Genomic DNA, 15096 nt, shown 5'->3' with positions numbered 1-15096 from the left:
GCATTGCAAAGGTTCTGGGTTTATTTTCAGCTGAAAAGCAACAAAGAGTGTGATCTATTTTCAAATTTTAGCTTTCAAATTCTAGTTGATTATCCATTCTAGGTAAGCACCTACACTAAGCAAGCAAGGTTGAGATTAACTTTCATCAAGATAATTCCATTAATACTTACACTTCTTACTGTGTGTGGCAGAAGGAATAAGCAGTCTCAATTTCCACGAGAGACGGACGATTCTGAATCGAATTTCAAACCTTGCAAGGCAAACCTAACTCACACGCTTGGAACACCAAAAGATCGTTCCAAAGCAACCGTTTGCCTTTCATTCCGGGTTGTGGAACAGGGCCACCAACAGTGACTGTAGGACCGTACGCACACCAATTGTGCAGGATATACGTCTGTAGCGCGACTACATAACCGTACTCCTGTCCGCTGTGCGGAACGTACTCCCGCACGTCGGTGCGTGAGAAAAACCAAATTATGAGTGGTGGGAGGTATGTCCACTTGCCGGGCCGATTGGTTACTAGGCTTGCCGCTTTACCATATTTCGCGGCATGTGGCTAGTACTTTCAAACGCTTAGCCACCACTACCACACACTGCGACCTTAACACTTTTATTAAAATAGACAGGGTAAACCTCCAGGTCATGATACTGCACATGACCCTGTCCATTATCCTTATAGTGATTGCAGAATAGTAAACATGCAACTCCTATATCGCGCGAGTGACACAAAATCACTCGACTTTTACCGGTCCTATTTAGCAGAGCGTCTAAGTGAAAAGGACTCGGATGCAATACATTGGATTCCTAGGATTTATGCATCTAGGGTTTCATTTCAACTCCTAGACGTAATGCAAGATATATATAATATATAAGTAAAATGGTAATAAATTGAAATACTGGGGTATGCATCGGGGCTTGCCTTCTTGAGTGGGGTTGGGGGCAGGAGTGTCAGAGAATTCCAAACTTTGTTCGGGGCTTCAGTTAGATTCTCGGCGATGTTTGTCGAGTCTTCCGAAAACCCTTGCTCTTGTTCTAGGACTAGCTCGTAGTCCCCGTTGTCGAACGTCGTCGATTCTATATGGTATGCAATGATTTAAGTGAGATGGTGCTTGAGTTAAAGATTTTATTTCACAATAAAGTTGCAATCCAATAATTAACACACATGAACTTATGAAACGAGGGGGGGGGGTTTAGTCTTAAGTTACCGTTTACACTTAAGTTATGGTTATAGTACTGGAATTACTGAAAACAGAAACTAAAACATTTGAATTTGAATTCAAGCTTCAAGTTTAAATTCAAATCTTAGGTAAATAGAGTTATAAAGTCTTGAAAATCTAATTATGAACTAATTATCAATATATTAGATTATGGTAAAAGATCTAAATAAATAAGCTTTAGGAATGTGCTTAACTAAATTCAAACCCTTTTTAAATTTGATTTGCACAAGTTCAAAAGAACTTAAACTACAAAACAGTACTGAGTATGAAAGTTTTACACTAGCTCATACATGACCTGAAGAAGCTACATACCAAAAATCACAAGAAACTAAGCTAGTATTTAGAAGTTATGCATACTATACCCTTTTAACTTAAGTTTAAAATAGATTCAAAAGTATTAAGTTGTAGAGTTTGAAATCTAGTTTCCAACAAAACTGGTTTGGCAATTTTTGGATTTTTCTACAATTTTCTATGAATTTTACAAACCGGCTGCTTTGCACACATGAAATAACAAAGGGTTTTCCACTGGGGTCCTTGGTTACTTGCACAGAGAACCCTAGAACAGAAAAAGAAATCACAAATACACCCTCGCCGGCTCTCGACGGCGTCCGGCGTCTCTGTCCACGGCGTTCTCGCCGGTGGTGAAGGTTTGGCCGGGGAAGAACAGGTGCTACGTGGCCTACAGAGGCTACTGGTCACAGTGGTGGGTGATGTGCTTGAGAAGTCACGGCAGAGCATGGCCGGCAACGAAGAATGGCGGCGGCCGTGTTGGGGTGCTCGTCATCCCGGCGAGGGGCCGGCGAACATGGAGGGACAAGGCGCGCATGAGCACTGTGAGAGTACTGGAATGCTTTCCCCGTGCTCAATTTGGTCGGAAACGGGTCAGAGAGTGGTGATCGACGGCGGGGTGAACCTCGGGCTCTTACCGGCGGCGATGGCGGCTGGTGTTCTGCGGGCTAGGGCGACGGAGGGCGGTGAAGGAGGAGCGGGATCGCTTCAGGGGGATGATGTGGTGCTGTTGGTGCCTTTGGTCGAGGTGGAGAGGTCGTGTACCGGTGGGTCGACGGGAGGCCGAGCGGCGGCGGAGGAAGGGGCTTGTCGGCAATGTGGTCCGGCAGTTCTGGTGGAGGGAACTGAGACTGGTTCGCTCGGTGAGCTGCGGTGGGTCACGGTAGTGCTGTTGGTGCTTTGGATCAGGGATGGGAAGCGGTGGTGGGGGCTGCCGACGGTGAGCCGGAGCCGCGGATGATGTCCGGTGAAGTGTGGGGGTCGGAGCAGGAGAAATTGAACGGGAATAGGGTGTGCAAATGCAAGAGTAGGCACGCAAGAAGCTCCAGGAGGAGTTCGGAGTCTGGATTAAGACGGGGTCGCGTGGGAGCCAGAGCTGGCAGCCGACGGCATGCATGGCGGCCACGGCGTGGTTCGGGCAGAGCCGGGGGTGGCGTGGCATGCAAAGAAGAGGACAGCGGGGAGAGCTGCGGTGGCAGCCGGCCTAGGAGCAACACGTGGGGTCGCCAGTAAGCAGGAGGTGGTGCTAGGTGCAGCGGCGGTGAAGCGCGGCTCGGGCAGACAGCAGGTGGCGTGGCGAGGCGAGGAGGAGCCAGCACGAGGCCGGGAAGCGGCGGGGTAGGCACTGGGCGGCACGTGGACTGCCTTAGGGCGGCTCTGGAGTGGGGAGATGCACAGCACATGGCCGGCAGAGTGGCGGCGGCGGCGCGCAGAGAAACAGAGGAGGAGGGAGAGAGGTAGACGAAGGGGGACTGGATTGCAATTTCCAGAAAGGACAGGGACCCTACCGTAATGCTTAGATAACTTTCAAAGCAGAGCTCAAATGAAGATGTACCCAAAAGCAAAAATGTATGGTTTTTCAAAATGTTCAACTTTGCTTTAAGGTTCATCCACAAAAGAGCTAAGGATTTGGACTTAATATAAAACTTAGCAAAGTTTCTAAACTTTATACAAATCCTATTTAAAAACTACACTACAAATACATCCTATGTGTAGTTTCACCTATATTTGCGATTTAAACACAAGTTTTTGACTTTTGCCAAAACAACCTTTATGTATTTGAATTCCACTTCTCTTTCTCATCTATTTCACACTGAAGGACCTTTATTAACTTATAATTTTATAAAATCATCCCTTTTTCTTAGCATTTAAATTTTTAAACATACTTTCACCATTTTTTGCACACGACATCATACTAAAATTGAGGGTGTGACAATACTAATTACTTGGGTGTCATAGATAACATAAGGAGAAGGAAAGTATAAGTGCTTCCGAGTAGATCGTGAAGGAATTTTATGGTTCAACGAACGTATCGTTGTACTTAAGGATCATAAACTCCGTAAACAAATATTGGATGAAGCCCACCTATCCAAATTCTCTACGCACCCTGACAGTACCAAGATGTAACAAAATCTGAAGCAGAACTTCTGGTGGACTCGTATGAAACGAGAAATTGCCAAGTATGTCTCAGAATGTGATATCTGCCAAAGAGTCAAAGCCAGTCATCTAAAAACTGCTGGTATTCTTCAACCTCTATCTATTCCCTCTTAGAAGTGGGAGGATATTAGTATGGACTTTATTGTTGGTTTACCCAACACTTCACTAAGGCATGACTCCATTTGGGTAATCGTTGATCGATTGACTAAGACTGCACATTTACTTCCCGTGCATACTACGTATAATGCCAAAAAGTATGCCGAGATCTATTTAGATCAAGTTGTTCATCTTCATGGAGTACCCAAGACGATCATTTCCGATCGTGGAGCACAATTTATTGCTCAGTTTTGGGAGCAACTTCAACATGCTCTTGGAATTAAGTTAATTCGAAGCTCCGCATATCACCCTCAGACAGATGGACAGACTGAAAGAGTAAATCAGATTTTGGAAGATATGCTTAGAGCCTGTGTCCTTCAATATGACAAGAACTGGGACAAATGTTTGTCGTTGGTAGAATTCTCCTACAACAATAGTTATCAGGCAAGCATTAAGATGGCTCCATTTGAAGCATTATACAGTCGCCGATGTCAAACTCCCTTAAGTTGGTCACAAACCGGTGAGCGTAAGATCTTTGGACCCGACCTGGTCACTGAAGCAGAGGATAAGGTGAAGACTATACAGACTAATCTAAAGGCAGCCCAATCTCAACAGAAAAGCTACGCTGACATACAAAGAAGATCATTACAGTTTCAAGTCGGAGACTTCATCTATCTTCAAGTATCTCCTACCTGAGGTGTTCAAAGGTTCGGCGTAAAAGGGAAACTTGCTCCTCGATACATCAGACCCTTTGAAATTCTCGAAATCTGTGGACCCGTAACTTACCGTCTTCAACTTCCTCCTCAACTAGCGGCCATCCATGACATCTTCCATGTATCTCAACTTAGGAAGTGTGTCAAAGTTCCTACTGAGATCATCGATTCTCAAACCATCGAAATCGAACCTGAACTAACCTATACAGAACATCCAATTAGAGTATTAGACACCAAAGAAAGAAGCACTAGAAGAGAAACCATCAGGATGTTCAAGATTCAGTGGAACCATCATACGGAAGAAGAAGCAACATGAGAAACCGAATCTTATCTTCAACATAATTTCCCAGACTTCCTTCAAGCCAACCTTCAAAACTGATCGTTCAATTCCATCTTGTTCCGGAATCTCGGGATGAGATTCTTTTAGGGGGAAGGCTGTGACACTCAGGTACTTAGTATTGTCACACCCTAGATTTTAGTATGAAGTTGTGTGCAAAATATGGTGAAAGTGTGTTTAAAAGTTTAAATGATAAGGAAAAAGAGTATTTATATAATTATAAATTAATAAAGGTCCTTTAGTGTTAAATAGGTGAGAATGGGAAGTGGAATCCAAATACATAAAGTTTGTTTTGGCAAAAGTCAAAAACTTGTGTTTAAATCGCAAATATAGGTGAAACTACACATAGGATGTACATGTAGTGTAGTTTTTAAATAGGATTTATATAAAGTTTAGAAATTTTGCTAAGTTTTATAGTAGTTTCAAATCCTTTGCTCTTCTGCAAATGAACCTTAAGACAAAGTTGTAGATTTTGATAAACCCTACACTTTTGCTTTTGGGTCCATCCTCATTTGAGCTCTAGTTTGAAAGTTACTTAGATATTACAGTGGAGTCCTTGTGTTTTTAGGAATTTACATTTCAGTCCCCCTTCATCTACCTTCCCTCTCCCTCCTCTGTTCCTCTACCCGATGCGCCGCCGCTGCTCTACCGGCCATGTGCAGCGCCCCCGCCGCCTCCGTGCCGCTCTGGGCTGCGCCACGTGCCCTCCCCTGCCTTGCCGCCGCCCTCCCGACCCCGCGCTGGCCCGCTCCTACGATCCCCACGTCGCACTGCCGCTGCCCGTGCCGCCACGCGCACCGCCGGAGTGCCAGCTCCTGCTCCCGTGCAACCACATCTCCTTCTAGACCCCGGGCACATCCTGGAGCTCCTCGCACACTCTCTCTTGTATTTGCACACACTTATTTCGCTCATTTTCCCTTGTTCCGACCACCACCCCTCACCGGACCTCCTCCGCGGTTCCGGCTCACCGTCGTCAGCCACCCACGCCACCTCCGATCCCCAATCCAGTGTTACCAGAGCATCACTGTGAACCGCTGGTACTCCTCAACCCATCCAATTTCGCTTTCCCACACCGTAGCACCATCCCCCGCGGTGCCGGCGAAGCTTCTGTTCCGCCGCCGCTCGGCCTCGCCGTCACCCCACCATTGCCGAGCCGCTTCACTCCAGCCAAGGGCACCAGCAGCACCGCACCGACCCATAGAAGCTACCTAGACACTTCTCCACTACCCTCAGGCACCCCGGCCAATAGAACACCGGCCGCCATCGCCGCCGGTGATAGCCCGAGGTCCACCTCACCGTCGACGACCACTTTCTGCCTTGTCTCCGGCCCAATTGGGTACGGGAAACGCATCCCCATACTCTCGCGATGCGTATGCGCGCCTTACCCATCCATGTTCGCTGACCCCTCGCCGGGACCACGAGCACGCCGTCACGGCTGCCGCCATCCATCGTCGCCGGCCATGCTCCACCATTGCTCGTCGAGCACATCACCCACCATCGTGACCAGTAGCTCCTGTAGGCCACGTAGCACCTGTTCTTCCCCGGCCAAACCCTCGCCGCCGGCGAGAACAGGTCGGACCGATGCGCCGGCCGCCGTCAATGGCTGTCAAGGACCCATTTGTGATTTCTATTTCTGTTCTGAGGGCCCAGGTGCAAGAACCCGAGGACCTCTCTGCAAGACCCCAAACTAGTGTTAGCTGTCAACTTGTAAAATTCATAGGAATCTGTAGAAAAATCCAAAAATTACCAAACCAGTTTTTTTGGAATCTAGAAATATAAATCTACAACTTTTGTTAATAAAGTTTGGTTTGAAACTAAATGCATTTTGATCTATTTTAAACTTAAAGTAAAAGAGTATCTTATATATAACTTGTGCATATAAATTATTTTCTTGTAATTTTTGGTATGTAGCTTCTTTAGGCCATGAGTAAGCTTATGTAAAAATTTCAAGCTTAGTATTACTCTGTAGTTTAAGTTATTTTAAACTTTTGCAAATCAAATTAAAAAATTAAGCATGTTCCTGAGGTTTATTTGTTTAGATCCTTTTACCATAACTTAATATGTTGATAATGAGTTCATAATTAAATTTTCAAGAATTTATAATTCTGTTTACTCCGGATTTGAGTTTAAACTTGAAGTTTGAATTCAAATTCAAATGTTTTAGTTTCTGTTTTCAGAAAATTATGAGAAATTCACCATAAGCTTATTTATTGGAAATAAACTCAACCACAAAATTCAAGGTCAGATTCTTTATGGTTTTCCAAATAAAATAACATAATTGAAGTATAGATGGTAGCTTGGAAATCCCACCCCCTTGTTACATGAGTTTATGTTTGTTAATTTATTGGATTGCAACTTTATCGTGAAGTAAAATCTTTAACTCAAGGACCATCTCACTTAAATCTTTGCATATCATGTAGAGTCAACGATACTCGACGATGGAGACTATGAGCTAGTCCTGGAACAAGACCAAGGGTTTTCTGAAGACCCGATAAACGTCGCTGAGACTCTAACTGAAGCCCCGAACCAAAGTTTGGAAATCCTTGACACTCCTGCACCCAACCCCACTCAAGAAGGCAAGCCTTGTTGCATAACCCAGTATTTCAATTTACTACAAAATATTATACTTATATATTATATCTTGCATTAAGTCTAGGAGTTGAAATGGAACCCTAGATGCATTGATACTAGGAGCCTATGTATCGTGCTTGAGTCCTTATCGTATAGATGCTCTGCTAATAGGACCGGCAGAAGTCGAGTGATTTCCTATCACTCGCGCGATATAGGAGTTGCATGTTTACCATTGTGCAATCACTATAAGGATAATGGACAGGGTCATATGCAGTATCATGACTTGGAGGTTTACCCTGTCTGTTTTGATAAAAGTTGATAAGGTCGCAGTGTGTGGTAGTGGTGGCTAAGTGTTTGAAAGTACTAACCACATGCCGCGAAATATGGTAAAGCGGTAAGCCTAGTACCCGATTGGCCCGGCAAATGGACATGTCTCCACCACTCGATTATTTTGGTTTCTGTTGTACACACGCACTGATGTGTGGGAGTACGTTCTGCGTAGCAGATAGGAGTGCGATCATGTAGTCGTGCTACAGATGTATGTCCTGCACAATTGGTGTGCGTACGGTCCTGCAGTCGCTTGTGGTGGCCCTGATCCATAACCTGGAATATGAGGGAAACGGTTGCTTCGGAACGATCATTGAATATTCCAAGCGTGTGGGTTAGGTTTACCTTGCAAGGGTGAAATCCGATTCAGAATTGTCCGTTTCTCGCGGAGATCGAGATTGCTTATTCCTTCTGCCACATAGAGTAAGAACTGTAACTATTGTTGGAATAATCTTGGTGAATGCTAATTTCTACCTTGCTTGTCTAGTATAGGTGCTTACCTAGAATGGCTAATCAAGTTAGAATTTGAAAGCTAAAATTTGAAAGTAGATCATATTCTTTGTTGCTTTTCAGCTGAAATTAAACCCCGAACCATTTCAATCCTTCATGAGTCTAATTACGGGCTAAGTATACCCAATCCCGGGTAAGTCTTGCTGAGTATAAGTATACTCAGTCTTGCTAGTGACATTTTCAGGCATAACCCTCGAGAACCCCATGGATATTCCCGCATCGTCAACTTCTGTTCCGTTTGGCTGGCCCGTGGAGTGGGACCCGTCCCCGGCTGGCAGTGACCCTCCTGAGTGACACCAGGCTTTGGGCTGAGCGTGGTGTCAACCTTCGCGACGTGTGTAGTCGCGTGTGATTTTCCTTCCACTGTGAACCTGGACAAGCTGTTTAGCTTGTTGTTTCAAACAATGTTTGCATAAGTTGACCGTAAGATTGAAATGGTTTGTAATAATGTTTATGTTCCTGTACACTAAAAGGTGGTGAGCTGTTGTGTAATTGTAAACTCGTCTTCGTGCGAGGTAAACCTGCTTCGATCCTGTTGAACCGTGGTTGCATCGGGCGGAGACCCGACAGACCAATGGGTTGTTCCGTTTGAAGTGCATTGAGTTAGTATCGGCTGTATAGCGATGACTAGCGCATTTGAGCTGGAATAATTTAGGTGGTTCTGCCACAAAACCAAACAAATAGTCTAGCCTAGCCATTCTCTGTTCTGTTTGGCTGGTCCGTGGAGTGGGATTCGTCCCCGGCCGGCAATGACCCTCCAGAATGACGCCATGTTTCGGGCTGAGAGTGGTGTCAACTTTCACGACGTGTGTATTCGCGTGTGAATTTTCTTCCGCTGTGACTCTGGCACAAGCTTGTATAGCTTGTGATTTTTAAACAATGTTTGTATAAGTTTACTTTAAGCTTGATACAGTTTGTAATAATGTTATTATCTCTGTAAATTAAAATTTGGTGAGCTGTGGTGTGATTGTAAACTCGCCTTCATGCGAGGTAACCTACTTCGATCCTGTTGAACTGTGGTTGTATCGGGCGGTGATCCGACAGACCAATGGGTTGTTCCGTTTGAAGTGCGTTGAGTTAGTATCGCCTGTATAACGATGACTAGCGCACTTGAGCCAGAATAATTCAGGCGGTTCTGCCACAGGGATGAGGCCCGCACTACCGCGATGGAGAATGGTGCACCTGGGGATGAGGAGCACACCGCCGACCACCGAGCTAGAGTTGCCGCTAGTCACCAGAAATCCGCGCTCCACCGCCCTGACTGCAGCAGATCTGTGCAGCACCGTTGAGAGGTCACCATCGTCACTTGGGGAGACCGGGAGAGATGGGGACCAAATGAAGCTGGTCAACACACAAGGGTCACGGGTCCAGCTCATGGGGGTATATTCACATTGGGGGCCGTCATATTTGTACAAACATTCAGTGATGCTCCACTGCCGTCACGTAAAGACAACATATATCATCACAAATTCGCCATCGTCAATCAGATACCTAAACTCTACATTTTATGACGGCCCTTGGTACCTAAATGTGACGAAAGAAAGACTATCGCCATAAATAGTTCTTACTGTCCTGATTTTATGACCCTACATACCTTAGAGTCATATTATCATACATTATATGACAAACATTTGCCCCGTCATGAGGATTTTCATCGTAGAAACAAGGTTTTCTTGTAGTGCCAAGGAGAAGATAATCAAAGAGTCATTCGGGCCTTTCTTGAGTGTGTGACCATAAATCAAATAAGACTCGCCGATAAGAACACGGGGGTCCTCTATGAAAGGAATTACATTCCCATCTAAGATCCCCATGCTCGAAGTGATGCGAGTGATCAAAGAAGTGCACTCAATAGGACCCGTCATCTTGAAATTCGTGAGCCATTGCTTAATCATTGCCTTCACGGGGGAGATTTTGATCTTTTGACCTTGGCATATAGGATCATCAACTCATTGTTGTGCACGGGCCGAACATCATTCCTTGGGAAGAGGGTGATGTCCAACCATTTGTGCATCAAACGAAGAGTTGGATTTTGAATACCATTGCACCAAGGTGCAAACTTGCCATGGACAACTTGTCCCAAAATCAAACCCTAAAATTTATGACGACTAAAACCACGGCAAGCTTGTTCGAGAGAAATCAGCAAGTGTCAGACCTGGGCACACGGGACTGCCCACGTGGCACACTTCAACTAAGATACAGGATGGGACATGGCCCATGCCCTACATCTGTTGTAACTACTCATAATGCAGTAGGATTACTCGTAGAGTTGTTAGATTAGTCGGACTCGGAAGGAAACTACCCAAAGAGTACTCGGATAGGACTCTTGGGCTTGTATCCGACTAGGACTTCCATGTAAACCTATCCCCCCAGACTATATAAGGGCGGACAAGACCCCCTCCAAGGGAAACTCAGCGATCATCCAGGGAATCACCTAGGAGATCACCCAATCACCATCAAAGGCAATACAAACCTCATAGGACGTAGGGTATTACGCTCTTGGCAGCCCAAACCTATCTAAAACCTTGTGTTCCTTTACACCTTCAAGTTCCTGATCTCGGTGACACCCTACCTACAAACTCACCACCTCAGGAGTATCCCTCGGTGGGCATGGTGGTAAAACACCGACAACAAGCGCGTGCCAAAACCAAGTGGTGACTCAAATTTTTCCATGTAAGATAAAACTCATTTCCAAAGAGTCAAAAAGAAATACCATCATCCACCTCCCGAAGAGTGCAAAGGAACTGGATGCTGAGGAGATAAGAACCATTCTCCTCAACGGGCACAAGACCGTCCCATCCAATCACATGCCAAATGCGAGCAAAGTCTACATCCATACCTATCTCAAGAAGGTCCAGGTTGAAGTCTTTGGTGTGACCAAAGTCCCGATGCTTGAGGATGGCGTAGGCTTGCCTCTCGCGATTGTCTTGCAAGTCGAGGTAGGGTGCATCATCATCTTCTATCTCCATGTCCTCGGCTTGCGGTTCAGCTTGCGGTTCGGCTTGCACTTTGGCTTGTTCATCTTGTTCTTCTTCATAGTCCATCATGCTCGGGCTCGACGTCAGTTCGGGGGTGTGGTGAGAGCTTGAGCCACCCCAAGAACGAGATGAGTCATGCCCGTCATCTTCTTCAATGCACCAGAAATCTTCCAACCCATGCCCTTCACGCTTGAAGAACAAGAACGAACAAGAACAACTCAAAACGGGATACGTTAGTGAAATCGAATGGAAATTCTTACCCGAGAGTTATTCCTCCAAATGTGGGATTATTCTTGCAGCAAAGAAATGAGAGAGAGAGAGAGAGGTTTTTTGCACTTGAACTTGAGCAAAATGAAATTCCGAGAGCAAAGTTTGAGAGAGGGAGTGAGTGAGTGGAATGAAGTTGGAGTGCTTCGCACCCCCATCTCAGCCGATATTTAAAGAGGAAGAGCAGCAAACAGTTGGGAAGGCGCAGGGCACAACGGCTAGTAGCCGTTGGAGGAAGTGGGGCCCAAGAGCCGTTAGGCCTATGTCGGCCGATCCCAAGGCTCGGCCAAACCCTGAGTGACCCCACTGGCTGACAGCCGGGACCCACTGCCCCCAACGGCTCTCTTGCTTTGATGCTTTGGTGCCCGGCCACACTTTGCTACGAAAAGAAGTTCAAAAATACTTTCCAAAGGATTTTCTTGCTTAGAAATATTTTTTAGGATTTTTGTTGAAAGGGAAAAGTGGTTAGAAAAATTCTAGCATGCAAGAGAGTGTTGGAAAAAATCAAATATGCAGTGAGAAAAATTCAAATGTTGAGAAAAGCAAATTTTGGAAAAATCAAATATGAGATAAATACCAATTTACCTTTAGCAAGGCTCGTCATTTTAAGTCTAACGGGCGAGACTTTTCACCTACATGTTTTATTTTGATGGGGCATCCGGTTCGGGAGAGGCAGAGGCGGAAGGCTGTATGCCCTTCACGTTCCACACCTTTTTTATCTGGTAGGACTTTATTGGTGTGGATGGTGGTTGCTGTGTTTGAGCTGGCTTTGGGGTTTGTAGCTTTTTAGGCTTGTGCTTCTGAGATTTCTATTCTTCGGCCCTCTTATCCAATTTCTGCATGTCATCCTTCATGAGTGCCTTGATGAAGGTGGTGAGGTTGTCTGTCCTGTGTGGCATTACTTCAACTTTCTTGATGCCTTGTGGGTTCGGCCCATATTTGATCTTGATCATGGAGCATTGCTCCGTCCTAGGCTGCAAGGGGAACATTTCTTCTTTGTTGTTGATGCTGAAGCGGATTTCTCCGGCTTTGACATCTATCCAAAGTTGACATCTCCGCCCAGAAGTGTTTCTTTGGATATTTGCATGTTGAGCACCATGAAGTTGATAGGGATGTAGTTCCTGATTCTCACCGGAACATCTTCTGCGAACTGAAGAGTTGGCTAGCTGGAGATGCATCGGTGTCGGTGTGAGGTGAGTGAAGTTCAACTTGGCGAAGATGACCTTGGGCATCACGCTGACACTAGCCCCAAGGTCACACAAGGCATGGTCGAAGTGCTGGGTGCCGATTGAACAAGTGATTATCGAGCACCCTAGGTCTTTCTTCTTCTCAGGAGCTTGGTTGAGTATAGCTGCGCTACACTCCTCTGTGAGCTTGCCAACCTTTGTGGTGGGTAGTAGACGCTTGTTGTCGATGATGTCCTGATGTACCGAGCGTATGTTGGTACATGCATTACATCCAGCAAAGGAATGTTAACATGTATCTTCTAGATCATCTCAACAAAATGATCGAACTGCTCGTCCACCTCCATCTTCCGGTTATGAGTAGGAAATGGCAAGAAGCTCGTATCAACGAACTCTTGTGGAGCCATTTCCTTTTCGGGCTCCCTGATGTCCTCCTGGACTGATGGCCCTTCATCCTCTTATGGTTCTGTTGCCTTCCCTGCATTGTTAGGGTTTGGTGGATCACGAGTGGACTTACCACCCCTCGTGGTCACCACATTTACTTTCTCGAAACCTAGAATGGTAGGAGCAACTTGGGCAAGTTGAGTTTCGATCATTTTATTGAAACTTAGTTGGTTTTTCAAAGTAGAAGATAAAGTTTCAATTTTTATGTTTATACTTTCCAAAGTTTTGTCGTTGGCCAAAAGCTTTTTGTTTAAAGGTTCATTAATTTTAGCTTGGCCAAGCACAAGATCTTTCAAGGAGGGTTGATTCGAATTGAAATTCAAATTGAAATTGGAATTGGAATTGTTATCTCTCTGATAAGGTGAGCGCAACTGGTTCCACCACTAGCCTCCTTGTGGACGGAACCCGTTGTTGTTGTTGTTGATGAAGGTAGCATCTTCGCAGGTTTCGGGGCAGTTATTCCCCAAGTGTCTACCATTTCCGCAGACCTCGCACATAGAGTGCGAGTCAATGGCTTGGCCGGAGTTGTACATCTGTTTCTTGATCTCCCGCCCTCTCGTCCAACTTCCTGAGTAGGAGGTCCATTTTTGCAGAGAGCATGTCCACCTCCTTGATGGTATGCATGCCTGTTGAACGGGGTTGGAGGCCTTCTTTTCTCCACCCATGGTTGGAGACCATCTTCTCGACCAGCGTTGTAGCTTTGGTGATGGTGAGGTCGGGGAAGGCTCCTCCAGCAGCAGCGTTGATGGGGGCTCTTGATGTAGGAGTCAGCCTATTGTAGAAGCTTTGGAGGATGAGCCATTTATCCATCCCATGATGAGGATAGGTGAGGATGTATTCTTGCAGCCTCTCCCAAGCTTCACGGATTGACTCCATCCTTGTCTGCTGGAAACTTGAAATTTTCCTGCGTGGAGCGTTGGTTTTGCCCAGCAGGAAGAACTTTGTGGGGAACACCATGGAACATTTTTTCCATATGTTGACGGCTTCCTTGTCCTTGTAAAACCACTGTTTCGCCTTTCCTAGGAGGGAGAAGGGAAATAGACGGAGCTGGATAGCATCTACTGTGATGTTCCGTATCACTATGGTCTCGCACAGTTCAAGGAAGTTTTGGAGATTTGCGTTGGCATCCTCGTTTGGCTTGCCGTAGAACAGGCTAGCCTGCACCATGTTGATGAGACTTGATTTTAGCTTGAAATTCACGTCCCCAATGTCGAAGTTGGGTCCGGTGGCCACGTTGGTGGTTAAGGGGACAGAGAAGTCACGAAGAGTCTTTTCATCCATAACGCTTGATGGTGCTTGAATGACTAGTTTGGTTGCCAATGGAATGATTTGAGGAGGGATGACATGAGGTCGGACCCTTCTCATGAGCTTCTCTGGATTTTCAACAAAGTTTGTCGGCAAAGAGAAACCAGCCATACACTACCCTGTTTTCATCCAATCAGGAGAAAACAAAAGCAAGATTAGCCTGTATTAGCAATATCTATTTCTTAAACATATTGCCAAGATCATGTATTAGTAAATCTTTTAATCAATGCCATCCCCGACAATGGTGCTAGAAATGCTTGTTGACATTTCTTAATATCGCTACTAGGTTTGCGTTCCCTGCCAACGACGCCAAAAATGCTTGTTAGAATTTCTTAGCGTCATCATCAGGATTGTTAGTCCTTAGCGATGGAACCAAGAAATGCCGTGGTGGTATGTCTTAATGATTATAGATTGGATTTGCAAGCGTATGGATATACCGCTGTAGCATTTCACCCAAGAGTATTCAGGTATCCTTATTTATAACTTCCCATGGGATGGCATGAGTAAAAGAGTTTACTAGGTACATAACTAGGATGATACGAATAAGATATAGACTATATATCATACAGGGGTAAGTTATGATAAATGATAATGAGGGTAATGTGACACACACACTCGAGCCAATCTTAAGATAAAGAATAACGAATAAACCAAAGGTTAGTGGGGGCATAGGCATGCAAAGAATGTCCTAAAAGCATCTAATCA

The 15096-nt window shown here is 45.4% G+C and overlaps 1 non-coding gene across 1 annotated transcript; it reads left to right on the top strand.

Moving 5' to 3' along the window:
* Window positions 1-13894: 13894 nt before the first annotated feature.
* On the top strand, window positions 13895-14003 carry LOC112878580. Its single transcript, XR_003225797.1, has one exon. It is a non-coding gene; the product is annotated as a small nucleolar RNA R71 (small nucleolar RNA).
* Window positions 14004-15096: the final 1093 nt, after the last annotated feature.

This window comes from Panicum hallii, unplaced genomic scaffold (genome assembly GCF_002211085.1).
Source record: "Panicum hallii strain FIL2 unplaced genomic scaffold, PHallii_v3.1 scaffold_23, whole genome shotgun sequence".
NCBI classification, from domain to species: domain Eukaryota; kingdom Viridiplantae; phylum Streptophyta; class Magnoliopsida; order Poales; family Poaceae; genus Panicum; species Panicum hallii.
This window is presented reverse-complemented; position numbering and strand designations above follow the sequence as displayed.